At 40.3% G+C, this 24,894-nt stretch overlaps 2 protein-coding genes across 7 annotated transcripts in view; one reads left to right on the top strand and one right to left on the bottom strand.

Moving 5' to 3' along the window:
• LOC109433644 (glutamine-dependent NAD(+) synthetase) overlaps nt 1–24,894 on the top strand; it is a 297,418-nt gene that overhangs the window by 108,873 nt on the left and 163,651 nt on the right. The window lies entirely within an intron of this gene.
• LOC109433641 (cytosolic carboxypeptidase 2) overlaps nt 1–24,894 on the bottom strand; it is a 225,163-nt gene that overhangs the window by 109,526 nt on the left and 90,743 nt on the right. Inside the window, exon 1 of one of the 5 annotated variants that reach the window (XM_062844186.1) lies at nt 16,967–17,902. The exons of 3 other annotated variants lie outside the window; for them this stretch is intronic. The gene's annotated coding sequence lies outside the window, so the exon portion shown is untranslated. Of the gene's footprint in view, nt 1–16,966; nt 17,903–24,894 lie in introns of those variants that run through there. One more of the 5 variants, XM_062844185.1, reaches the window with a different exon arrangement.

Below are 24,894 nucleotides of genomic sequence, written 5' to 3'. Positions count from 1 at the left end.
AAAGCGCCGGACTAGCGATACGGGTTGTTAGGTTCGAATCCCATCAAAACAAATGTTTTTTTTTTTTTTACAAATTTACACTTTAATTTGTCAATTAAACGTATTTTGCCTTCAAATGTGTGATTTCAGGGGGTTTAATGAGCTTTCGGGAGACTTTTAGAGAAATTTCATAAATGTTTTCTGATTTACATGTTTTTAGCATTACATTTTACATGTTTTGTGGAGTTTCAGGGGGTTTCAGAAGCGTTCCGAGAGGTTTCAAGTGGTTTTTGAAGCTTTCAAGAGAATCTCAGGGCATTTCAAGTGGTTTTAGGATGGATGTTTCATATATTTGAAATTCTTAGTGATTTCAGGAGGTTTCGTGAGTTTTCAGGGAGTTTCCTGGGGGATTTCACAAGTGTTTCATGCGTTTTAAAGGTTTCCAGGATCGTTTCTGTAATTTTAAGAGCGTTAACGGATTTTGGTGACATTTAAGAGGGTTTTAGTAAATTTTTTTCAGGGCCTGTGTTTAATGGGCATTTCTGGGAGGCTGTGTGGCTTCCTGACACCGGAACCCATTTAAATCTACTGCAACCCCTGATTTTTCCTGGAACCGTCAAAACAACCTCCTGAATCGTTCAATAAAACCTCTTGAAACCTCCTGAAACGCCCTTAAATACGTTCCTGGACCCTCTTGGGTTATTCTAAAACATACCTAAAACACTCTAAAACTTCACTAACAAAACCACTAAAAGATCTCTGAAAGTCATCTGAAACCTCCTGCAAAGATGCTGAAACACCCTTGAGTGCCATGAAACTCCCGGACCACGCCTGCCCTGAATCCATTGTATTTTTCTTCGTCTTCTTCTTCTAGGCGTGACGTCCTCACTAGGACAAGCCTGCTTCTTTCATTATATATTTATGTTAACGTGTACTATAACTTTTGGGTTAATTCAACAATAGGAAGCAATCAGTGAAGTACTAGATTGAAAGTAGTGAGCTGGATTTTTGTATGGTGAGATGATCGATTCTCCATTTCTGCAATGAAATGGTGCAAACAGCGTGGGTTATATGATTTCTTGCCTAATTTGATGCTGTTTGAGCAAAAGTTTGGGTAACTGTGTTGTTGAAGTTGTAAGAAATAAATAATACAACAACACATTATTAAAGCCTCTGTTTAGTGTTCTATAAACAATCCCACAGTTATTAACTGAAAGCTTCCCCAGCCAATGACCATTTTGCCTGTGTATATCGTGTCGTGTAGGCATGAAGATAAATACTCTAAACCAAAGGAAGTGAAGGAAATTTCCCTTACGAAAAGTTCCTGGATCGACCGGGAATCGAATTTGGTCATGTTGAATACCCACGCATTTACAGCTGTGGTTATAGGGATCCTGTATCCATAGAGTGAGCCTATAAAACTGTGCCGAAGACATCATTTCTCTAAATTGGTCTACTCTTGATTGACGACAAATAAAAAAAAAATAATCAGGGTCAGAAAGTGCATGATCGCTAGCTCCACCTAGTGTCCGAATATCGCTACGAATGGTCCTTAACGTTCCGATTAATGCATTAATTATTACTATCGATATTTGCAGCTGCACCAGCCGAATGGAAGTTTTACCTAATTCAAAAGATTAGACTTTACTTGTTGAGTGAGAGATGTACAAATTGAAGTCGAATTTACGGTGAGACTCGGGCTCAAATCTCCTGAAAAAGCGCTGCGTTTTTTTTTTCTTTCAGAGAAAAATATAGAACAAGCTCACCGATTACCATTCTTTCGTGTGTCCGTCGGAGAACAATCGGCACCCTCCTTATCTGAAGCTATAGCGATTTTTGCAGTTTATGTCAAAAATTCATTCGAACCCATCCACTACAAGCAAAGATATTGAATTTATTCGCGTTTCATACATACCTATTTCTCCCACTGTGCGATATCACAATATTTTGCAACTCTGATCCTCGTAAGAAAGTATGTTTGTCTGTGTACTGCCAAGGTCACTTACTTTTACGCCACTTCCTTTAACGGTTTTAGCACGAACCAAACCAGAATTTGCCCCATTGTTTGCTAATGGAAATGATCCATATCGGGCGAGGTGTCCCAGAGTTATGGCCATTTTAGTGATTCGAACCTGCACCGGTAGAACCGGCCATATATAAAACTGAACCAAGCGCCATCATGCGACACATCAAACTGTGCCGATTTTTGTAACCTTAAGCAAGGTAGACAAATTTTGTGTGGAGTTAAAACAGAAAATTCACGATGGTGGTGCAAAGTTCAAGATCAAGACCATCCAATATGGAAGACGTCCGTAATCCAAAAATGGTGACCAGAATATTCCAGATGATGGTTAGAAATCCAAGATGGCGGCCCAAATTAAAGATGGCGACTATTTTATGGAGTTCAAGGCTCTAATACCATATTCTAACTTTTGGGTCGCATTTGTTTTTGTACTGACGAAGATTTTACGTGAGTGGAGCGGATCGGGTGTGATGGATTAAGTAGGTGATCATCACACCAGGGACCTGGGATCGAATTACGCTCTCGAAAAACTCACAAAATGTGTGCTTCGAAAGGGAAGTAAAACGTGGGTCCTGAGATGAACTAGCTTAGGACTACATATCTCATTATTAAAGAGAAAATAAAAGATTTTACATGTCTTAGCGCGATCTCCAAAGCAATACTTCTGAAGAAGTCCTGAATTGTTTAATAGTCTTTCTTAGTTGAGATAGGAGTTCCTGGTCTGGATTTGGGTTCAGCTTGGCTTTCCATTTAACCTTTCATAACTCGCGCGGTTGGCCACCACCGCCAGTATCACGCTAATGCTGAACATAAAAAGCGAGATTTTTTCAACGTGTTGTACAAGATACAACAACGCGATCGCTCGAGGGTTAACAGTATTAAACCGTGTTCTTTGGCTTAGGTGGTTAAAACACTGGTCATGTTTAAAAGGTGTCGCGAGTTCAAGCCCCATCATAATTGTTTTTTGTTTTCCTAATTTTATGTCAATTTTGCAAACAAGCAGTTCTTTCGGTTAAATTTTGAAAGAATACTATTAAAAGAAGTTCATTGCTTTTGCTAAATATTTCTAGATTATTATTTTTTAAATTTAAAATTTCAAACGCCAATTTCAAAAGTATGTACCAACCTAATGTCGAAAAAGGATCTCAAACAGCAATGTGTTGAAAGCATCGATCCCGATATAAATCCATCGCACTACGCCACATAATTGCAAAGCGTTAATCAATCAATCGATGATTGATTAATCGCAGAAACTCTGCGGTCGTACAGGGCATACGTATTCTGCTCCCAAACCTCCCAAACGAGGTGGCATGTGTATTGTGTACCTATTGTTGTTGTTGATATTTGCTGCTGCAACCGGCGGCGTGGCGCGGCCCGACACCCGCCAAGTAATCCCGGTAGCACAGAAAAACGAACGAAAAACCAATTCATGTTTTCCTCTCGCGAAAAAACCGCCTCGAAAATTCAAACACAACAGCTGAGCCGTTGACGATGATGACGAGGACGGTGCGAAATGGCAAATAAATATCACACACGACACGAACGTTGTGTATCGCGCGTTTGTCGTCCGCGTCCGTGTGCAACCTCGGCCAAGTCCAACCGGCGGTGCTTGTCTCATATTCCTCATACGTTTGCCATCACCTTCGTCACCTCCTCACCCCACCTGGTACAGCGCATTTTGATGACAAAGAAAATCCCTGTAACGATTTTCTTCTGTCGCCGTGCGTCGGTTTCCTCGTCTCGCAGACGACGATTTTTGGGAGGCGTTGGCGGCGGTGTAGTAGTTTTCAAGAAAATCGCACCCACTGACTGGCTGTTGTATCGCTCGCGATTCGTTACATATACGGAAGGGGCGAAGAAATGTGTCACAGCACAGGGTATTGGGGACGCGGACGGGGGGTCGCGTGTGTTTACTTACGTTAAGCCGAAAAAGCAATTCAGTAGGACGCGGCACAGTCAAACTTAAAAGACATACACACGCACACGAGCTGATCAGTCATTTTCGACGCGCGTGGGGTCACCCTCCTCTTTTTTATTTTATCTGTATTAACGAGATTTTTAGCCCTTGGCTAGTTCATCTCGGGACCCACGCTTCACTTCCCTTCCGAAGGAAGAACTCACATTTTGTGAGTATGTCGGGAGTGGGATTCGATCCCAGGTCCTAGGCGTGATAGTCAAGTGTTCTAACCATCACACCAGGTCCATATAGCCGAGGCGGTAAACGCACGGGTATTCAGCATGACCATGCTGAGGGTGACGGGTTCGATTCCCGGTCGGTCCAGGATCTTTTCGTAAAGGAAATTTCCTTGACTTCCTTGGGCATAGAGTATCTTCGTGCCTGCCACACGATATACACATGCAAAATGGTCATTGGCAAAGGAAGCTCTTAGTTAATAACTGTGGAAGTGCTCATAGAACACTAAGCTGAGAAGCAGGCTTTGTCCCAGTGAGGACGTTACGCCAAGAAGAGGAGAGGAGAGAGGACCAGGTCCGCTCCACATCACCCTCCACTATTTAGTTGAGGACACTGTGATAAATATCTTAGAATACATTTTTTAGAGACGAACCAGCCAAGGGCTGAAAGTCTCTCTAATAAAGACAAACCAATCAATCAATCTTAGAATACAGAGTTGATAGTTTAAGGACAAACGTCTTGAAATCCCGCTTCAAAAATGCATAAGAACTTCAGACGCACAAATCTCAAGAAGCAAGCTCCAAACAACAGTGTATTTTATTATTCTGTTCTTGCTCCCTCGTAATAAGCTTAAAATAAGAAGATTTGAAGAAGAAGAAGAAGGTTTTGTTCCCGAGCAGAAGGGAATAACAACAGCATAAGAAAATGTGTTATTTTGGCAAAATAACTGAGTAATGAAATAAGTTATTTTCATGTTATTAACGTAACAAATTATGTTATAAACTTGGCTGTCATAAGCGGCAAAATAACAAAAATCATAACAAAAATATGTTCCTGCAAGGCCAATTTAATAACATGTTTTGTTAGTTCGATATCAACATAATAACAATGAATTTTGGAAATATTTCAATTACAAATATTGTTATTTTAAAGTTATTGATAACAATCCGAAAGCAAAATTAGTTATGATATCAAACTAATAACAAAGTAAGTAATAATGCTAGGGTTTTTTTTCATTTGGGCAGCTGTACCTATTTTTGGCACATGCCGCTGTAACTAAATCAATTTTATACCTAATTGGCACACGATGAGTTACGTACAGTATCTAACCCTATACCAAAATTCAAATAAATTGGTTTGAGATTGACTTAGTTATAGCATCAAGTTCCCAAAATAGGTACACCTGCCCAAATGGTACAAGGCCCTATATGAATAACAAAACAAGCGATAAGAGCACACGATGTTACTATATGCCCAAGTAATTCAATAACAATACGCGTAGACCCTAGACTAACGTGGGAATAGAATCCAGAAATCCTCAGCACCAAACCCAAGGAACATTTTAGTCCAATAGACTAGAAGAGGTGTAAGATTTACAAGACCAATAGTAGTATTTGGGAAGTTACATTTTGATGACCAATAAGTCTTGAACAAGTTTTGAAAACCCTCATACCTTTCACCTTTTTTTTGGTTTGATGATGGTTCTAAGAGCCTCGTCTAGTCTATTTGGATATAAAATGTAACTTGAGCATGGTCTTTATAAATACCAGTGCGTTTATCGCTTTGGTTATACCGGCCCTCGAGCTTTCACACTATTCGCAAATTTAAAAGCTGTCATCAAAATAATTTAACGTTTTACGCTCGACCTAAGAAACGGGCTGCGATTGATTTATTAGCAATTAGCACGCGCACAGCGCCACCACTTGCTCTCAAACTACAACATTATTCAAGGAAATTCTATTCTCCTCGCTTAATCGCTCGTGATTCATCAACTATATCCTTCATTAGCAGATTTGTCCGCTTTCCATGCAGTAAACCGCATCACCCAAGCCCAAGGTGCAACCTTGACACTGAAAAATGAACCCAAAAACATGATCTTGAATAGTTTCTTACTATTTAATACAATCCCAACCGTTGTTGTTGTTGTTTACCATCGCACGTTTCGATTCGTACAATTGCATTTCCCCCTACGAAAATAAACGCCCCAAAGCAGCAGAATTAAATCCTCAGCTCGAGGAAATTTTAATTACCTGCTGCTCAGTGAGCTCAATGTTCAACGAAAGGTATGCGAGCGATCGAGACAACCAACCAAGTGCACCACTGCACAGGGGTTGGTCGACGCGATCGAAATTATGCAATTTACAATGACACAGCATTCACACTTTTCAGCCAAAATCAGCTGTTTCTCCCACGAACCATTCTCCTCTTGCTAATAGTTTTAATTGAATCACTCGTTTCTTTTTCCTAACGGTAAAAGGCAGCCTGCTAAATGCAACTATATAAAAGCTAGTAGCTGTTAATCAAATTTAGAAGATCTACGAAATCTACGAACAACACTTTATAAAACAAATTTCCGCGTAAGGAATGAATATTTATTGGTGAGCTCATTCCATATTAATATTATTTTGTGATATGTTGAATCAGAAACCATAAACGTGGTCTTGAGATTGGTGTGTGCTTTGCATCCTAAGTAACATTTCTTCTACAATAACCTGATTATAATTTGGTTTATAATCGAGTTATATTTTATGGAAAATTTTGCCGGAAGGCTTGTCGTTACCAGCTGTTTTATTCGATTCGGTCGGCCAAATTCAAAACATTGGGGAATCGCGAATCGCGATTTGAAAACGCAGCCGTCCACGCACACCGCTTGCTACGATCCAACATTCGTCAATAATTGGTATTGGAGAAAATGGAAATTGAAGCTCAACTGATTTTTTTTTAATTTGAGCCACCTCAAAATTACCAATAATTTTCAGAATTCCAGAAAAATGCTTTCAAGAAATAAACTATTCTAATAATTACGGATTTTATCCATAATTACCGAACTTTATTTCCGAAACCCACAAGCAATTTCGTTAAGTTTTTCTCTAAAAGTACTCCTTCCATCTTATAATTGAATTTCACCACATAACATGCAAGCTTGGTTTAACCCTTTCAAGACGGAATTTTTCCAAGTGTTATTAAAGAGTTTTTTCTACATACTTCTAAAGTTTTGATGCTAAGCAGCAAAAGTATCTTGGAATGATTATTGATTTAAACCCTGTCTAGTTATATGTAGAATACCCCAAAAAATTCTAAAAATAACTTGTAATCTTTAACTATTCAGTGAACGAGATTGGCTATGTGGGGTTACTTTATGTAAAGAGACAGTATTTTGATACAAACGTTAAGGGGAAGATGTGATGAAGCCACATCTCGAATTTTCAAGAGCACAAATCTGAAGAACCAAAAGACGGTGGTGACCAATCGATCAACTTCTCAGCACGAACCGTTATGTGGCTTTTCAGATGAATGCTCTTGAAAATTCGAGATGTGGCTTCGTCATATCTTCACCTTAGCTGGAAGTTCTTTGTTGTAGGGAAGTTTAGTAAGCCTCAAATATCTCAAAGGTATTTTGAAATGGCTATGGAGTTTCACAGAAGTTCACGGATTTGGGTGGGTTAGACTAGGTAACGTACATAACTTTTTTATAGCACAAATAATGACTACAACGAATGTAGATTTCAAAATGAGTTTCATAAAAGTTAAAACAACCTTAAATGCTTCAAAGGTACAGAACAATGCATACTAGTCTGTGAAGAATATTAGTAAATATGATTTATTATGTATCATTTCAGTGTAGCTGGCTAGCATTGCACTCCATGCAATATTGGATGACCTAAATTAGCACAAAACTATCATGGCGCTGTCCACAAACTACGTACTCATTTTTGGTCATCTCAGACCACCCCCCGCCCCTCCCCTTGTCGACTTTTGTTCATACGAAATTTTCAACATTTTGATGACCGATTAGTCTTGTAGAGGTTTTGAGAACCGTCATAAAACCTAATACCTTTTATTTTGGTTTTATGGAGGTTCTGGGAATCTCTTTTAATCTATTTGACTAAAAAATGTTACATGGGTCCATAACAGTAAGAATGGCCCACATTATCCCAAAAGTATATAACAACGCTTATTGTTCCTCGAACTACCTTGATAAATACAATGGATTATGTAACACTACTTTACGTAGTGACAAAAGCTATTATCACAAGTGTAGAGACCTGAAACTATGGTTTCAGGAGTAGTTTGGTTTATCTGGAGTATCTCAAAACTATCATGTAATGATCTAGGAAATGACAGGAGAATTACAGATTACAGTTGTATATGTAATTTTACATCTCATTGTGAGAACAACTACTGTTTTTGTCAAGAGCTAAACTTCAGGACTATTTGGGCCGACCCTGAATGTCCCAAATGTTCATAATAATTTCTAGTAGATTTCAGGTTGGTCCAGTAACCGCGGATGATTATGTGACGTTACTCAGTCTAACAGATATGGCTACTGTTACGAGTGTAGACCTGAAGTTCTGAAATCCAATGAAGTTTGGCTGACCTGGAATATCTCTATAGTGCCTATAAATGGCATTGTAGTTTTCAAGAGCTTCATGGATTCCAGTAGATTATGCAATGCTATTATTTATAACGAAAACACATAAAATTATTCTTGTAGATTTGAAGGTCTTGACTATAGGACAGTTTGGCCACCTAGAACATCCCAGAATATAAAACACCTTTTGATATTCCTGACGAAGGTTGAATGAATAAGGACTGTATCGTTAATTATGAGTACACCTTTGAGGCTCTGTAATAAAAAGACTATGCCTTATTTTGTTAACTGCTTTGTGTCTATGTGTTGCTAACGTTGTAAACAAACGATAATCTTCATTAAAAGTTAAAGTTTTTCCTTAAGTGGAACAATGCGAGGGTTTACGGAGCAGAAGCGAAAATCGATTGTGACCAGGCACTGCAAGGAAAAATGAACATCGCTAAGAAAATTTGCAAAAATTGAATGTGTTAGGGTTTTAGTTGTCCAAAATGCTATCAAACGATTCGGTATGCATAACACTCTGAAAGACTTACCCGGGCGCGGCAAAAAACAGGTGCGTCCAAGTCAAATTTGAACAGCAAAACTTGTAAAATCGTTGAAGGAAAATAGGAGGTATCCATTAGAGATTACGCAAAAAAGTGTGAAACGACTGTTGGTATGGTTCAACGCGCCAAAGAGCGTAATTCCCCGAAGACCTACCCAAAACAGAAATGTCCAAAACGCAGTCAAATTCTGGCGGATTATGTGAAAACTCAGGCTTGGAAGCTGTACGACGATGTTTTGAGCAAAAATTGCATGTGGATATTCATGGATGATGAAACGTATGTCAAATTGAACTACAAGGTACTTCCAGGGGCACAGATTTTCACTGTTAAGCATGGCACGGATGTTACAAATTAGGAGAAATCGATTTTTTGCGAAAAAAATGGGAAAATGTGTTGGTTAGGCAAGCAATTTGTCAATGTGGTATGAAATCGTCACCTTTCTTGACCGTCCCAGGTATGAACGTCGAAATATACCGGAAGGAATGTCTCCAGAAACATATTCTGCCACTCATCTGAAAGCACAAAGGTCCTACATTACTTTGGCCGGATTTGGCATCCTGCCACTATGCGCGTGACACCTTTGACAGGTATGAAGTAAACAATGTTCAATTTGTGGAAAAGGCAATGAATCCTCTAAATTTCCCGTAAATAAGGCCCATTGAGAAATAGTTAACTTTGATGAAAGGGAAACTACGCAAAAAGGATAGAGGAGCAGAGGACGTCACAAAATTCAAGAAAAACTGGGTCAACGTATGCGAAACCATCGTCGGAACGGTTGTCCAAAACCTTATGAAGCACGCCAAGAAGAAAGTGCCAGAGGTGGCAAGATTCACGAAAAATTAAATATAAAATCATGTCATGGGCTTTTCTGATGGTCAATGAACAATGTAATTGAATTTAATTTACAAAATAAATAAAACATTTTGAAATACAGCAATTTTAAGGTGTACTCATAATTAACGATACACTCCTTACAAATGAACTCATATCCAAATCCAGTTTTTGGAACAACTGACATGTCAATTATTACGTTTCTCCAAACTTCATGGTGTTCACGATGTTCTAGGGCGTCAATAAAGTCTCAAATACAAATATTCCCATTCCAATTAGCAACAACTTTGCCGAAGTCAGTATTATATTTTATTGAATGTGTGAATTTATTCAGCCGTTTTAATGTTGGGGTCATATACGATCCTTTCGGATCCTAACGGTTGAGAGATTCCTCTAGGAATTCTTTGCTCCAGGGATTCCTCAAGGAATTCTTCCAAGCGTTCATCCAGGAATCCCCTCAAGATTTCCAATAATTCCTTCTGCGATTTCTCTTGTACTTTCTCCGGGAATTTCTAAGAAAATCCTTCAGAGATTCCTCCAGGAGTTCCTGCAGGAATTCCTCCAGGCATTCCTCATAGAATTCCTTCAGCAATTCCAAAGGTAATTCCTCCAGGAATTTCACCAGGGAACCCTCCATGGATGCCTTCGGAAATTCTTCAAGGAATTCCTCCTAAAAATTTTCCAGGTATTTCTACAGGAACTCCTCCAGAGATTCCTCCAGAACTTCATCCAAGAACTGCTCCTCCAGGTATTCCTTAAAGAATTCCTCCAGGAATTGCTTCAGAGATTTCTCCAGGAATTCCTATAGGAGTTCCGTTAGGAATTCCTCCGGGAATTTATCTATGAATTCCTCCAGGCAATCCTCCAGTAATTCCTTCAGGAATTCCGCCAGAGATTCTTCCAAAAAATGTTTCAGGGATTCCTCCAAGGATTTCCCCAGGATTTTTTCCACAGATTCCTCCAGGAACTGCTTCAGGGATTCTTCTAGAAACTTCTATAGTAATTTCTCCAGCAATTTCGCCATCAATTCCTCCAAGCAAGAATTTTTCAAATAATTCCTTCAGGCTGGAATTACTCAAGAAATTCCACTAGGAATTCCTCCAGGAATTTCCAGGTATTCCTCCAGGAATTTCCAGGTATTCCTCCAGGGATTGCTCCAGGAATTTCCCAAGTAATTCTTTCAGAAACTCTTCTCGGGATCTCTTCAGAAATTAATTCAGAGATTCATTCAGAAATTTCCGATGCACCCAAGAATTTCTCCAGGGTTACCTCCAACCTGAAAACTTTCTTCGAAGATTTCTAGAGGAATTTCTCCACTAATTTGTATTGGAGTTCTCTAGGATAATTTTGGAGAGATGCATATAGGAGCCAGGAAATTCTAGAAGAAGTTATCCTAGGATTTCTTTAGGAACTCCTCCAGAGATTCCTCTAGGAGTTATTTTTTGCATTAGGAATTCTTCTAGCAATTTCTTCTGTAATTACTCTAGTCATTTCTTTTTAAATACATTCTAGCGATTTGTTCAGGAATTCCTTCAGTTAAGTTCAAGAGTTTTTCCAAGGATTCCATTATTTAAAAGTTCTCCGGAAATACCTCCAGGAAATTCTTCAAGAATTTTGTGTACAAATTCCTTCTGGAAATAGTATAAGAAACGTATAAAAAATCCTTCTGAGGGATCTCCAGGAGATTCCTTTGGAAAATTCTCTAGGGATCCCTCTGAAATTCATTGAGAAATTTATTCGAGAATTTCATCAGTGCCTTTGTCTACAATTTCTACAGCAATTTATTCTGCAGACATTTCTAAAGAGATTTCTTTCTGAAGAATTTTTACAGGAATCGATCCAGAAATTTCGTAAGCAATTTTTCGTTTGGATTATTGGCGGAGTTCTTCCTGAAATCCTTCATGAGTTATTTTTAGGAATCAAGTAGCCATCTTAAGGAATTTTTCTTCCTGTATTCTACTAGATAGCATACCGCAGGCTTGCACCCAGAAATTTCCCTAGAGATAACTTCATAAACTGCTGCACGATTTTTTGTCCACGGAATCCTCCGGAAAATTTTCAAATATTTCTTCTAAGAACTTTGAAAGGTATCTCCAAAAGTTTTTTTTTTTAACCTTCCTTTTGCATCACGTTGGTAACAGTTCGCTGGCGTAGTGTACGGTTTGGGTCAAAAATGACCGTAATGTCAAAGGAGGGTTAAGGGATTTCTTGAGATACTTCTCCTGGGATTTGTTCAGAAATTCTTTCAAGGATTCCTTAAAGAATTCTTAAATAATATTTGTGCAATTTATGGAAGAACTTCTGATAAATTCCTGAAAGAATCTCTGAACAAGTTCTGCAGGATTCTCTGAAATATCAGCATAAATCTCTGAAAGGATTTCTGTAAAAATCTTCAGTAGATTTCCTGTAGAAATAGTAAGGAAGTACTTTTCAATCCTGCTTTGGCATTAGGGTAATTTTTTACCTAAACCGTACACTATGCCAGCGAACAATTCTCAATGTGATGCCAAATGAAGGTTAATTAATCATTGGAGGAATATCTGAAGAAATCAGTGAAGAGAATTGTCAGACAAAAGAGGCACAAAATAAGCAACAAAGAAGGTGCGACGATTAGTCTTTATCCCTACTGGTGACAGATAATGACATGATCTCGAAATTTTTTGTTGCAGACAAAACGGAAGCTGAATTTGTTGCGTACTTTTCAACTCGTGAATAATCAATTATTGCTAAGCCAAAGTCGAAACTGTTTGATGATAGAGCTTCACCAGAGTTGCAGTGTTTACCGACTCGAAGTTACCGTTCGAAAATCGCAATGCAAGGCTTAAAAATCTCTAAACTCGTGGTGTACGATGTTAATTCCATTATTTTCAAGTTGGGACAAACTTATGTCGCATGGGTTGTTTTGTCGCAACAAATACAGGTTGCGACATTGTCTTCATTGTTGCGCGATGGTTGAATTTTGATTCACTGGAAGAAATGCTAGGAAAATTTTTGAAGGAACCCCAGAAGGAATTTCTGGAGATATGCCTGAAGAAACTTCTCGGGAAACCCTTGGTGGAAGCCCTAGAAAAGTTTATTGCGATTTTTTTTATGAAAATTCCTGGAGGAATCTTTCTTAAAGAATTACTGGAGAAATATGTTGACGAAGTTTAAGAATACCTTCAGCGATTTTATTTGGGTATTTATCCAAAATTTTATTTGTGGAGACTCTTTTAGGATATATTGTTCATCTGAGTATTCCTCATGAAACTTATTTCTGGAGATTCTTGCATAACTTTTATCCGGGATTTCTAGCAATTTCATCTCTCGATTACTCCAAAAATGCCATCTTGGATTTCTTCAGCAACTTCTGCTAAGGATTGGATTTCCTTTAAGAATTTCTCAAAGAAATTATTCAGAAATGAGAGAATTTATGAGTTTAGCCTGTTAGGAGTTGACTCCTATATGGAACATGAGTTTAGTCTGGGATCCAGGGTTTCGATATAGGGATTTATCCGAAAACACCCGAAGAATTTGCATAAGAAATTCACAAAGGATTCCTATTGATTCCGAAGATTTCTGACAAGGATATCTTGGAAGATTTCTTGAGTGAACTCCTGCAAGTTCTTAGAAAAAACTTTTGAAGAATTCCCAAAAGGAACTTCTGGAGTAGGTATGTTCAGAAGAAACTTCTGAAGAGTTTTCAGAAATAACTCCTGCAAAATATATGTAACGAACACGAGGAGGGCTTTCATAAGGAACTTCTGAATGATTGTCAGAAACAACTGTGATTTGCAGAAGTAACTCTTGGAGGATTTCCAAAAGCACCTCCTGGAACAGAAAAAACTGTTTGAAGAATCTGAGAAGAAATCCCAGAAAGAAATGCCGGTGGAACCCTAACAGAAACTCCTGAAGGAATTAGGAACAAATTTAAATCGTCCAATACGCTTATTCCCGTCATATCAGATGCAAAATAGCCAAAAATTAAAGATATTGCAACTAACCTTTGCCAATGACACATTAGATGGAAGCAAAGACATGTAGACCGTCAATAACCAGTCCTTATAGCACGGGAAATCGAATAATTACGCAAAATTTTACGTTTCAATTTCACTCTACTGAAGTCGTAAACAGTTTTTCTCATTTTGCGTATGCCGAAGGTAATCGGAATCGCACCAAAGCAGCAACTAGCCGAATTGTTCTTCATCACCATTCAATTTTCACTTTTCCAGACTTACTTATTATACTGATCTTCATTTTACACCCCATTAACGCCTGTGACACTCAAAATGTTTGTTTCATTGCTGCAGAAAGTAGCAAAAGTCGCTCAATTATTGGAATAAATTGCTTTTTCCCTTTCGGTGAATTGTAAACAAACAGTTGTCTTCGTTCCAGCGAAGATGCAGGCAAATGTGTGCGTGGATTTTCTGCATACGAAACAACGTATTTCACAAAGAAAGATTAATTCGTTGCATTGTGATGGCGTTTAATGATCAGGTGGGAAAAAATATTAACTGAAACATTTTGGTCGTTTTTCTAAGCTACATCTATCTTAATTTAAATGCTTTCTGTACAATTGTACATTGAACACATGATTTGATTTGCATTGCAAAGAATTTGACCGTCTTTTCGAATACCCGACTACGGTCAAATCATATTTTCTACCATCCTATGTACAGTCCCACGTAGAAGATGTGACGGGAATTGAATTCAGGTTGTGCATGAAATATACTTGGACTAGACGGAAACAGAACTCTAGGGACATACAATAGACATTATTCAATCTTATTGTTTTAAGGAAACCCTCAGGCTGTTCCATGTACTAATCTTCAAAAGTATGCCGACTGAAGAAAGCACTGTATGGCCTGAAACAATCCAGCCGAGTGTGGAATCAGCAGCTGGATGTGGCCCTCCGAGGACTGGAGCGATCGAAAGTGGATCCGTGCCTTTACTACAAGGTCGAAAGCAATAAGATGCTGTTCTTGACGGTATACGTGGATGATTTCCTCATATTCACCACCAAGCTTTCTGCTGAAGAATGCACTCAAGAAGTTCCTTTGCAGCCGGTTCCAGATGAAAGATCTTGGCGAAGCAAAGCATTGCCTAAGCCTGCGAATAAGAAGGGATTGAGATGAAGGAGCCGTGTTTCTGGATCAAGAAAATTACATTGAAGAAATGCTGGAGAAGTTTCAAATGTCCAACTACCATTCTGTAACTACCCCGTCGAACCTAGTCTACGTTTGGACAAATCGATGTGTCCGAAAACGAAGGAGGAAGAAGACGACATGAAAGCTGTACTCTACAAGGAAGCAATCGGAAGCAATCCGATATCTGCGAGGGACCGCTGGCAACCGTTTATGCTACAGGAAGAATGGGAACCCGGACATTGCTGGCTACACAGATGCAGATTGGGGAGGAGACGTCGACATCCGGAAGCATGTGTTCGAAATCAAGAGGAACGGTCAACTTGGAGTGCGTTGAAGGTGACGGTGCCCTGCAAGAGGTGTTAGAAGTTCCCAGCTTGGCAGCGAACCTCCCAAGTAACATTTTTTAGTTAAACAGGCTTGAAGAGGTTCTAAAAACCACAATAAAACCAAAATAAAAGGTATTAGGCTTTATGACGGATCTCGAAACCTCTTCAAGACTAATCCGTCATCAAAATGTTACTTGGGCTGCTACCCGAAAGTAAGATTTGTGCCAAGGGGTTCGATGTGCTGGTCACCAAATAAGGATATCAAGTGCTAATGCAAGACGGAGAAATTTTTGCATCTGGGGTTGCGGAAAAAGGATTGTACCGACTCAACCGACGGGAGATCAACCGAGCGTACGCAGTCACCGACATGAGCATGTGGCACGACGAATGGGACAACTTAACAAGCAAGGTTTGAAGAAGCTCCAAACCATGGCGGATGGAATCCAATTCAAGACCTCGGAGGATTTGAAGTATGTTGCGTGTATCCAGGGAAAGCACTCGCGAGATTCGTTTCCCTGTAGTGACAGTCGAACCGAAGATAAGTTGGAGTTGGTGCACACGGATTTGTGTGGACCGTTCCAAGTTCTCTCGATTGGTGGCAGCTTTATCGACGATGCAACGAGAATGGTGGTGATTTATACGCTGGAGACGAAGGACCAAGCCCTGGAAGCCTACGAAGAATAGGCTATGGCGGAACGTCATACAGGCATGAAATTGAAAATTTTACGCAGCGACAACGGACGTGAGTATGTCAATTCGAGGTTCAAGGCAAGTATGGCTCGAGATGGGGTGGGACATCAGAAGACGTGCCCATACACTCCCGAGCAAAATGGAGTAGCCGAGCGGATGAACTGCACCATACTGGACAGAGTAAGGAGCATGCTGAACAACGCGAATCTACCCAAAAGGTTCTGGGCGGAAGCGATGAACACAACGGTGTACCTTATCAACCACAGTCCAACACGAGCGTTGGCGGGAGAAATTACTCCGGAAGAAGCGTGGACACGTAAGACACCGCACCTGGGCCCATAACCTATCGTATTTGAAAGACGTCTTGATAGGTTGAGTAACGATAGTGAAATGACAAATTTATTAAACTAGTACTAAATCATGGCTTGCTACAAATCATCGTGGATTACTTCGATGCCAAGTATTTTCTTAATGAGCTCTGATTCGTGGTGGAATTCTTGAAGGAGCTGCTGAAGAAACTCCCTGTGGAATTTTAAAGGGACATCTGGGTAAATTCGAGAAGCAACTCCTAAAGATTAAAACTTTTTCTTTGCAAAATTTTCATCAATTTCCAAGAGATAACCAATTGGAATGGTATGGCATTACCTCGAGAAATTCCAAAAGCAACTTCTTGGGAAAACCTTAAAGTTGTTCAGACGATGTTCCAAACGATGGCACGGAAATATTTCTTTCTACTATTCTAGAAGACTCGTCAATAGGAATCTAAGAAGAAATTCTTGGGGACCGCTCAATAGATACTCAAGAAGCAATGTCTCCAGGAAGGAAGGAAATTTATCCTTCTTTGCCAGATGGCGAACTCTATTTTTTATCTTAGAAAATAAATAGCAATCCTAATCCCTATCCTTATCCATAATCCATATTTGTTTGATGTTGTAACTACTTACTAGTGCTCTTTCAGGGTCGCTTAAACCTCTTTGCCGCCTCCTCGCTTGAAACTAAACAAAACACAGCCGCCGAGCAAACGCCACGCCAGCAGATCACCAACAGACAGACACACCGGATGGAAACAAGAGAACGACCAGCAAAAAAAATATCACTGCGAAAGGATGCACTCTCACTACTCGTCACCAACACTCACGACGACGACGATGATTATTCTTCGGTTTTCAAGTTTAAAACACCTCTTCTTCTAGTAGGCACCTAGTTTCACTTTGTTTTGAGTTTACCAACGACAACGGAAGATCGGAACGCGGTATGGAGTAGGCAGCGGAATAAAAAAAACGCGGTGCGAATGCGTTTGTTATTGTATCCAAAATTTATTCTTCTGCTGATTGCCGCTGGCTGGCTGGCTGACTGGCTGGAACACAATTTGGGATTAAGGCACTTTTCACGCGGTGGAAATTTCGCACAAACACGGTTGGTTGTTGATTGTTTCTTTTTCCCTGATCGGAACAAGATTGAACGCGGCGGAAAACTTCCCAAAGCAGACAACTGAACGAACGACTATCGACGACCGAGCGTCTCCACACGTTGGCTACTTTGATCGACCACCGACTGACTGGTTGGTTGGTTGTCCCGAAAGCAACTGACTGGCAGGCAGCTTCTGGTGGTCCTCTTAACTCCTAGCAGCTAGGAGGTTCCTCTTCTATGATGATGGTGGTGGTCGGTCGGTCGGTCGGTCAACCTGTTCCTGGGTTAACTGAGTCAGCCAGCTGCTAGCCGAACCGACCACGACGGGCGGCAGTGTGTGGGAGATGCACTTTTCCACGGACCGAACCTTCGCGCGCGTTTGGCGTCACTCCCGAAGGTTGGCAAAAACAGCATGCTCAGGGAAGGAGACGCTTGGTGAGTTGTACGAACGCGAATGCTCTCTCGTGGTGAAAATGAGAGATGCTTCCTCTCGTATCGAGAAATGCACGCGAGAATGGCGATTCAATCCAAGTGGGCCGTGTGGGTGGATTGTATCCGAACAGCAGCTCCATCCCGAGAAACTGAAAGTCGTTCAGTGTACGCCGAGATTCGAGAGTGGTGATAACGAAAAGCGGCGGCGATTTGCGAGAGTAGCTCTTCTAACGTTCGTGCAAATGCACACTACTCATTGGAGGTTTTCGCGCCTTACTGGTCGGTCGTTCGTTCGGTTGGTCACCGGTTGGATTCAAAAGTGAGATTAACGAGCGTGAGACGTGATAGCTGAAAATGTTTCCTGGTTCGGATTTGGTGAGATTGAACCCTTGCAATGGCATTGATACACGCAAAACACGATGTAACACAGCACAACGAGTAACTTTCACGCAGCGACCGATAAGACAAAAGAATATTCGCACAGATTTGTGTAACACTGGATCAGCACCTTCTTTTTTGTGTTGATCCAGTCGTACACAAATATGAGTGAAAATTCCTTTGTCTTTTTGCTCTCTGCGTGAAAAGTTACTCGTGCGCTGTGTTGTTTCATTTAAGGGTGTACATATAGATTTCAACCCTTCTTCCAACAATGACTTGTTCTGATGATTTTGTTGAAAAATTCGATTATGCATAAAAATGAATTGCAAATATATTTTAGAAGAGATTTAAAAAAAGTCATATGTTTTCGGTTTTTAAATCAAATCTACATGCCTACATTTAATTGCACTACATCACACTTAACCCATATCCGCCCAGCGTCCTATTTATAGGACAGTCCTTGTTTGGTTGCTGGTCCTTACCTTCTTTGAATGATGTATGTTTGGATGTTTGGGGCTGCGTTGAGGTGCGTATGTCAACTCTCAATTTGGATGATCAACGGGCATATGTTTGGACAGGATCGGGGTTTCCTCAGGAATAATACACATTCAGCACATCAATTATACACCTTAACACTTTATTAAGTACATGACGTTAAGACTGCATTTAACAAAACAACATTTATTCCAAACTAATTACAAATACAGAGTTTTTGGATAGGTTTCTATTATTGGGTTTCATGGCCCCGTCTGAGCCCTATGTCGGTGTAATATGCACTGTTCGTCTACTGGAAGTGCGGACGTTCTTCTTCGCGACTGCATTCGTATGGGGCTGTTCATAAACCACGAGACCAAATTTTAGCCATCTCAGACCACCCCCCTCCCCCTCGTAGACTTTCGTCCATACAAAAATTTAAAAATTTGTATGGAGTGTAGACTTTGGCCAGACCCCTCCTCTCCCCAAAAAGTTTATGTGGTTTATGAACGGCCCCTATGTAGTTTACCAAGGGGCTTGCAGATGCGATTCAACACTCGAACAGTCCTTTTGATGTGATTATCTCCAAAATTAAGCAAAATGTCAGCATACTTTCTTCAGAGAAGATGTTCTCCACACCCAAATCTTGTTAATAATGATCCGGCATAACTCTGGAGTGCGTGAAGCAATTTCAATAAAATTAGGCATACACATTCCTTGGGTTGTGGAGGTGGTTATTATAGGGGTATGTGGATTCAAGATGGCGGTTTAGGTTCCAAGATAGCTCCCAAAATTCCAGAATGTATGCTATTTAAATGCAATGTGGGTCAATGTGGGTGTCTATCTATAGGGTTTGATGAATATGATTTAAAAATTAATATTCGACTTCGACGCAACTTTGAAAAACAAGAAGGTGGTCATGGAATGGTAGTTTGACCTATGACTGATCGGGCTCGATAAGTAAAAGGCTGGGTAGATGGTAGGAAGAAGGATATTGTGTGAAGCGTACGGTGTAGGATTGGTAGAGGTACGCTAGAAGGTAGGGTGGAGAATATGGTAGAGGTTATGGTAGATGATAGGGTCGAGTGCTGGGCAGAAGGGAGGGTTGAGTATTAGAATAGAGCGTAAGATAGAAGTTTGGGAAAGAGGGCAGAGAAAACGGTTGTTACGGATTTTAGGGGCATCTGGGGTAATACGCACTGTCGAGGCAAAACGCACCCCCTTTGTTTTTCAGGGATTATCGGTTTTAGAGCTTTGAAACCTTATCAGTCTAATAGAACGTCTTAATAAATGAGCATCTGGAAAATTTTGCATATCTGCGTAACGTAATTAGTGAGAAAAATGAATAAAATTGAAAAGCACGATTCTGATGTAATTTTCCCGATCGTTTGTCGAATGATTTGATGGTGAAAATCGACCAAACATCTAATGCTGTTGTGTTTATTCAGTTCATTGAGGGCAATGCTAAGCATAGGAAAAATAACTTAAACAGTAATCTACGTAAATTATATGTTTTAAACTATTTTATTTTTTGCTATTGATTGGGGCAATATGCACTCCATTCGTTGGGGCAAAACGCACCTATAGAAAACAAGCTGTAATCATATATATGAGTGCTCTGTAAGTAATTGCAAACAAAATTGAGCTATTGTTTGTCTTAAAACCTTATAAAACATGCATTTTGTCTAAGAAGTAAAAAGATTTCTAAACTCGACGGTGCATCTTGCCTCAATGTTGTGGTGCGTCTTGCCCCTTTGTTTGAGTGCATCCGGCCCCATTGCTGTAGTGCATTCTACCCCGAGCAAGGGTGCATACTGCCCCGCATAAACATACGAAGCCGTAATGTTAGTCTTTACAAAAAATGTTATTTTCAAGAGCTGAACTGTATTAAGGCTGAAATTTTGTTTGGTTTCTCTTAGAATGAAAGTATATGCAATGAATGCATGCATTAAACCAATAAATTATTGCCTTTTTATATGCATTTGGACGCATCTTCCTTAAGTGGTGCGTATTACCCCAGAATCCCCTATTTTGTTTAGTAGAGTTTAGAAAGAAACATGAATGATAACGTCTTGTTTTATATGTTTTAGTACATGTGTTCTTGATCGTGATTTGAACATTTGTAGTGCTCCGGAACAATAGAGGCTCATGGGTAGCCAAATCTGGATTGCCTATATGGCCTGAATTTGGGCCATGCTCATCAATATGTAGACGGCTTATATGTGATCTCGAATCAGGGGCCCAATTAGGGTTAGTATTCCTAGACAAAACAGAACTATGAAACAGCAAATGCTGCGAACTAAAAGGCAAATTGCCCAACAAAACACAATTCCAGGATAACTGATGGACCTAAATCAATTTATGAAACCTCGTCATCTTCTGAGCGAGAAGACAAAGACACGGACAACGTCTTCAGCTTTTGGCTGTACAGACTGTTTTAAACTTAACACTAGACAACGGACAAACGGAGCATGCACCAGTGGAAACGGGGAAGAAACTATTCTCACGAAAAGTTTCAACACCCGAAGCGGGAATCGAACCCTCACCCCATAGCATGGTGCGATTATAAGCTTGGTGACCCTAACCGCACGGCTACGAGGCTCCAGTGTTATCCAATGGGATAACTGGGCATATTTATGTTTAGTGTTGTATCAAATTTATGTTTTAAGTTGTAAGTGTCAATTTGTGACGTAGTATTGTGCATTTGCAATGTTCTGTTTTATTTTTCGCAGCTGGGCGCTAAGCGAAAAATAAAATAAAGCATTTGTAGGGTTCCATATTATTCAGATAATACGGTAAAACGGTAAGGATAAAATAAGATGAGATTTTCTCGTGAATCTTCCAGGAATTACTCCCAGGATTCCTTCATATTTTCCTTTCGGAATTGCTGTGGGGATTGCTCCTGATATCTCTTCAGGGATTGCTTTAGAATATCCTGGAAAGATTCTTTTAGTTATTCTATTCGGTATTCCTACAGGGATTGAACTCCTTCAAAGATTATTTCCGGAATTTTTGCTTTTATTCCATTAGGGATTCCTCCCGAAAAGAAATATGAAAGATTATAGACTTCTGCCGAGATTTCTTCAGGCAACCTTAGATTTTTAAGGTATGTGTATCGGAATTTCTGATGGGATTCCTTAAAAAAAATTTCCCGAGTCCTATTTCTCGAGATTTCTCCTCCCGGCATTTCTTCTGTGATTCTTTCAGCTGAGCTTCCAGCTGAGATTCCTCTCAGGATTCTACCAAATATGACTCCCAGAATTCTTTTGGGAAATCCTCCCGGGATTCCTTTAAGGATTTCTGTTGGAATTGCTTTAGACAATCTTGAGCTGACAAATGTTTTAGTAGGCATTCCTCCAGGTATTACTGCTGAAATTCCTTCAAAGATTCCTTCCGGGATTTTGTAAACGATTCCTCTAGGGGTTACTGCTAGGATCGCTTCAGGGATTCCTCCTTGTATTCTTTTAAATATGCCTTGAGGGATTCTTGCGGGAGTCTTTCAGGTATTCATGACAGGATTCTTGCTGGGGTCCTTTCATAGATTCTTCTCGGCTTTTGACATTCCTCAAAGATTTCACCTATGATTCCACCCGGGATTTTTTCAACTATACTTCCAGGGAGTCCTGCCGAGCTTCCAGCCGAAATTTCTTTGAGGATCCTATGAGGGGTTATGAACGGGATTTCTTTCGGAATTACTTTTGTGACTTTCAGGGATTTCTGCCGGAATTTCTACAGGAGAATTCCCACCAGCGTGAGTTACAGCCAATGAGAGTGGGAGATTAAGAGGAAAATAGAAAAAAAAATGAGAGAAACATGCTTGTTGATGCACGTAGATATCTACTCTCATTTTCTAACTCTTCTTGAGTAGTTGTCATCTCTTTTACTAAATGTAGATGTAATGTATATTATTCAGATCAGAACACAACTATAGTATAAAAGTTTGGTTTAGCACAACTTGAAAACATTATTTGAGCTTGAAAAAATTATCGGATGTTGAGGACCCACATTGAAGAATTTTTTTGGAACTATCCCATAGACTTCCATTTTTTTCGTAAAATCATGTTTAATTTATTGGAACTTGACTGTTGATAACAATTTTAATGAAGATTGCAAATGTGAGATACCTTGGGTGTTAACGGGTTAAGACAACACATAATCAACAATAGTATGCCACAATACATGGTTTGTGGCCGCCGGTCTCCAACCTCTGTCACGCCACGTTTATCATTCTAGCGCATTAAATTCGTACAAAGTTCGTCTAATCAGCCTTTGTCAATCAAGTAACTAGAATGTGATCCAGCATATTTGAGTTTTCCAAGATTCTTGAAAATAAGTTTCAAACCAGGGTGACGTGTTACTCGTTCCGGATCACGGATGTGATATGATACTAACAACCTCACTGTTTGAAGATACAAACTTGAATCCCTTTATTTGTCAATTTTGGTTTACAGGCAACCTACTGGAAACAGTTGAAGTTTACGCTTATGTATATGTTATTTACTCGATCACCAATCAGTGATCAATATGGTGAATACGGGAGACTAACCAAGAGAGAGAGAAAAGAGATAGAACGGAAGATCGGAGAAGGCGATATACCGATTGTGGCCTTGGCAACAGACACGACATAGTCATATTGAAATATAAGCATGACGGGTAAGAGTCCCTGGCTGCAATTGGAATCGTTTCGTTGAACGACTTTATGCATTCGAATGCTGAAAGAGGTTTGTTTCGTGGGAACGTTATTTATTGCCGAATCGACGGGGTGTTTGACTTCTAGTGAGGTCTTACGAAAGCGAGTAATGTGATCTAGGGTTTTGACGCTGTCTGCGTTGCAGACGTCACATTTCAATACATTGGAAAATGTATTGATTGAAACGGTGAAAACTGAAGCTTCAAAACTCAGTCATTTTCATCAAATTTTCATCCAGAAATGACCTTGTGGGTATTTTTAACGGATAGTGGAGGCTTTGACGATCATACTAACATCATCATTATGCGTAACACCCTCTGAATCTGTTTGTTTTTTACTTCAATTCAAACTAATGTCCTCTAGGGGTCCAAAATTCGACCGTTACCCTACAAACTACAAGTTTCATACTGATTGGATATTGAAAGCTTTACCATTAAAAATGTACAGAACATCGATTTGCCGTACGGTTCAGATCAGGCCCGTTGTCGACCGGCCGTTGATTAAGCCGGCTCGATTGGCCTACGCTCAAAAAGAGCAAATGGGCTTAGTATTTTTGGATATTAAGGGAGCTTTTGATGCAGTTTGCGTTGATGTCCTTTCAGACAAACTCCACGAGTCTGGGCTTTCTCCGATTTTAAACAACTACTTGTACAATTTGTTGTCTGAAAAGCACATGTTTTTCTCTCATGGAACCTCGGCAACTTCACGAATTACCCAGACAACCAGTAATCGCATAAGATGTTGCATAAGATGATAAAGTGGAGACCATATGCGTACATGCCTCCATTTAGGCGCATGTAAAATGTACGCATATCGCCTCCACTTTAACATCCTATGCAACATCTTATACGATCACTGGTTGACTGGGTAGTTACATGGGTCTCCCCCAGGGCTCATGCTTAAGCCCCCTTCTTTTCAACATTTACGTTAGAGACATCGACGAATGTCTCGTGGTAAATTGCTCGCTACGACAGCTTGCGGACGACGCCGTGGTTTCTATCACCGGACCAGAGGCGGAAGATCTGCAAGGACCAGTGCAAGATATTACTTACCTTACCGGTCAGGCTAAGGCCGGGGTGGCCTCTGCTGTACATAGTAGCCGCCTCCATTCCACTCGGTCCATGGCTGTTTGTCTCCAGTTCCGCATTCTGCGTAGGGTCCGCAGATCGTCCTCCACTTGGTCGACCCACCTAGCTCGCTGTGCTCCACGTCTTCTTGTACCGGTCGGATGACTCTCGAGAACCATTTTAGTCGGGTTGCTATCCGACATCCTGATGACGTGACCCGCCCACCATAGCCTCCCGATTTTCGCGGAATGGACGATGGTTGGTTCTCTTAGCAGCTGATGCAGCTCGTGGTTCATTCGCCTTCTCCAAGTCCCGTCTTCCATCTGCACTCCGCCGTAGATGGTACGCAACACCTTCCGTTCGAAAACTCCAAGGGCGCGTTGGTCCTCTGCACGTAGGGTCCAGGTTTCGTGCCCA

Source organism: Aedes albopictus, chromosome 1 (assembly GCF_035046485.1).
Source record: "Aedes albopictus strain Foshan chromosome 1, AalbF5, whole genome shotgun sequence".
Lineage (NCBI taxonomy): Eukaryota > Metazoa > Arthropoda > Insecta > Diptera > Culicidae > Aedes > Aedes albopictus.
This window is presented reverse-complemented; position numbering and strand designations above follow the sequence as displayed.